Source organism: Aplysia californica, unplaced genomic scaffold (genome assembly GCF_000002075.1).
Source record: "Aplysia californica isolate F4 #8 unplaced genomic scaffold, AplCal3.0 scaffold00156, whole genome shotgun sequence".
In the NCBI taxonomy this organism is placed as follows: Eukaryota; Metazoa; Mollusca; class Gastropoda; order Aplysiida; family Aplysiidae; genus Aplysia; species Aplysia californica.
In genome coordinates, this window is record NW_004797426.1 from 1,083,649 (window position 1) to 1,087,002 (window position 3,354).

The following is a 3,354-nucleotide window of genomic DNA, read 5'->3' on the forward strand; positions in this document are numbered from 1 at the left end:
TCTCCCTCTCCCCCCTCTCTCTCTCTCTCTCTCTCTCTCTCTCAATATTTTCTAGCTCATCCCCAGTATTTTCTAGCTCAACCCTAATAATTTCTAGATCATCGCCAGTATTTTTAGCTCTTCGCCAGTATTCTTCAGTACTTTCTAGATCATTCTCATTATTTTTTAACTGATCCCTAAAATGTGCCTGTATTTTCTTGCCTATCCCTAATATTTTCTGGCTTATAATCCAAAATAGTCCTCAGAATATTTGTTTAGCTCATCCCAAGTAGGCCTATCTTCTATCTCAACCCTGATATTTTCTAGATCATTTAGATAATTCCCACTATTTTCTAGTTTATTCCCAGTATTTTCTAGCTCATCCCCAGAATTTTCTAACTCAAGCGTAACATTTTCTAGTTCATTCCCACTATTTTCTAGCTCAACCACAGTATCTTCTACTCTAGCTCATCACTAATATTTTTCACCTCATCCCTAATATTTTCTAGCTCATCCCCAGTATTTTTCATTACTTCACCGGGCCCGAATATTTTCTAGCTCATCCCCAATATTCCCAAAACTTTTCTATCTTATTCCCAATATTTTTTACAAATCATTTCTAGGCCATCCCCAGTATTTTCTAGCTAATCACTAATATTTTATAGCTCGTCTCCAGTATTTTCTAGCTAATCACTAATATTTTATAGCTCGTCTCCAGTATTTTCTGGCTCCTTCCCCAGTATTTTATAGCTCAACCTTAACCGTTTCTATCTCAACCCTAATCTGTCTAGCAATATATCAAGTATTCCCCAGTATTTTCTAGCTCAGTTCTAATATTTTCTAGATCATCCCCGGCATTTTCTAGCGATTCCGCACTATTTTCTAGTTCATTCCCACTATTTTCTAACTCATCCCCAGTATTTTATAGCTCAACCTTAACATTTTCAAGCTCATCCCGACTATTTTCTAGTTCAACCACAGTATTTTCTAGAAATTGTGGGGATGGGAAAAATACTGGGGATGAGCTACAAAACGTTGGGAATGGACGAGAAAATAGTGCAGAGTCCCTAGAAAATGCTTGGGATGATCTATATAATATTAGGGATGAGCTAGAAAATATTTTGGATGAGGTGAAACATATTAGGGATGAGCTAGAAAATACTGTGGTTGAGCTAGAAAATAGTGGGGATGAACTAGAAAATACAGGGAATGAACTAAAAAAAAATAGTGCGGATTCGCTAGAAAATGCTGGGGATGAAAAAAAATATCAGGGTTGAGCTAGAAAATACTTGGGATGAGCTAGAAAATACTGGAGAATATTTGGGATAAGCAAGAAAATATTTGAGAGGGCTAGAAGATACTTGCAAAATTTTGGGGATCTGCTAAAAAAAATACTGGGCATGGTCTAGAAAATACTGAGGAATAACGGTGGTGAGCTAGAAAATAGTGGGGATGAACTAGAAAATGTTTTGAACGAACTAAAAAATATTATGGATGAGCTAGAAAATATTTGGGATTAAATGAAAAATATCAGTAGGCTAATGAGCTAGAAAATACAGTGGTTGAGCTACAAAATAGTGGGGATAATCTAGAAAATTCCGGAATGATCTATAAAAATAAAAGGATTGATATAGAAAATACTTGGGATGAGCTAGAACATTTAAGGGATGAGCTAGAAAATACTGGGATGAGCTAGAACATGTAAGGGGTGAGCTAGAAAATACTGGGATGAGCTAGAAAATACTGGGATTAGCTAGAACATGTAAGGGATGAGCTAGAAAATATAAGGGATGTAGAAAACACTGGGGCGAGCCAGAAAAACATTGTTGATGAGATGGAAAAAAAATATTGGGGATGTGTTAAAAAATATTTGGAATGAGCTACAAAATGTTGGGAGTGAACTAGAAAATATTAGGGATGATCTAGAAAATGTTGGGAATGATCTAGAAAATATCAGGGTTGAACTAGAAAATACTGGGGATGAGCTAAAAATATTACGGTTGAGTGGTTGAGCTATAAAATGTAGGAGATGAACTAGAAATTATTGGGGTTGAGAAAGAAAGTACTGGGCATGAGCTAGAAAATGTTTTGAACGAACTAAAAAATATTAGGCATCAGTTAGAAAAAAACATGTAGGCCTATTTGGAATGAGATGAAAAATATTAGCAAGGAGCTAGAAAATACTGAGGTTGAGCTAGAAAATACTGGGGATGAGCTAGAAAATTATAATGTTTTGCTATAAAATACTGGAGGTGAGCTAAAAAAAAAAAATACTGAGGATGAACTAGAAAATAGAGGGGATTATCTAGAAAATATCAGGGTTGAGATAGAAAATACCAAGGTTGAAGTAGATAATGCTGGGGATGAGCTGGAAAATACTGGGAATGAACTACACAATTCTGGGGATAAGCTAGCAAATATTGTCAATGAGATTTTTTTTTAAATATTAGGGATGTGATAAAAAATACGGGGGATGAGCTACAAAATGTTGGGAATGAGGTAGAAAATATTAGGGGAGTGCTAGAAGATATTTTGATAGAGCTAAAAATTATTGGGGGTGAGCTAGAAAATTGTATCGTTGAGCTAGAAAATACTGGAGATGAATGAGAAAATAGTGGTCATGATCTAGAAAATGCTGGGAATTATTTTAAAAATATCAAGGTTGAGCTAGAAAATACTGGAGATGAGCAAAAAATAATAGGGTTGAGCTAGAAAATGTTGGAGATGAGCTAGAAATTATTGGGGACTATTTGGGATAAGCCAGAAAGTATTGGGGATAGGCAAGAAAATGTTAGCAAAATACTGGATATGATCTAGAAAATTCTGGGAAATTAAAAAAAAGATTGGGATGTAATAAAAAATACTGGGGGATGAGCTACAAAATGTTGGGAGTGAACTACAAAATATTAGGGATGATTTAGAAAATGCTGGTAATGATCTAGAAAATATCAACGTTGAGCTAGAAAATACTGGGGATGAGTTAGAATACATTGTTGATGAGATTTTAAAAAAAAATTGGGATGTGATAAAAAATACTGGGGATGAGCTACAAAATGTTGGGGGTGAACTAAAAAATATTAGGGATGATTTAGAAAATGCTGGGATTGGTTTAGAAAATATCAACGTTGAGCTAGAAAATACTGGGGATGAGCTATAACATTAGGATTGGGCCAGAAAATGTTAGAGATGAGCTAAAAGTTATTGGGTTTCAGCAAGAAAGTACTGGGGATAAGCTAGAAAATGTTTTGAACGAACTAAAATATATAAAGGGAAAAGCTAGAAAATATTTGGGATGAGCTGAAAAATAATAGTAATGAGCAAAAAAATATTGGGGATGAGCTAGAACATTTTAACATTGAGCTATAAAATACTTGG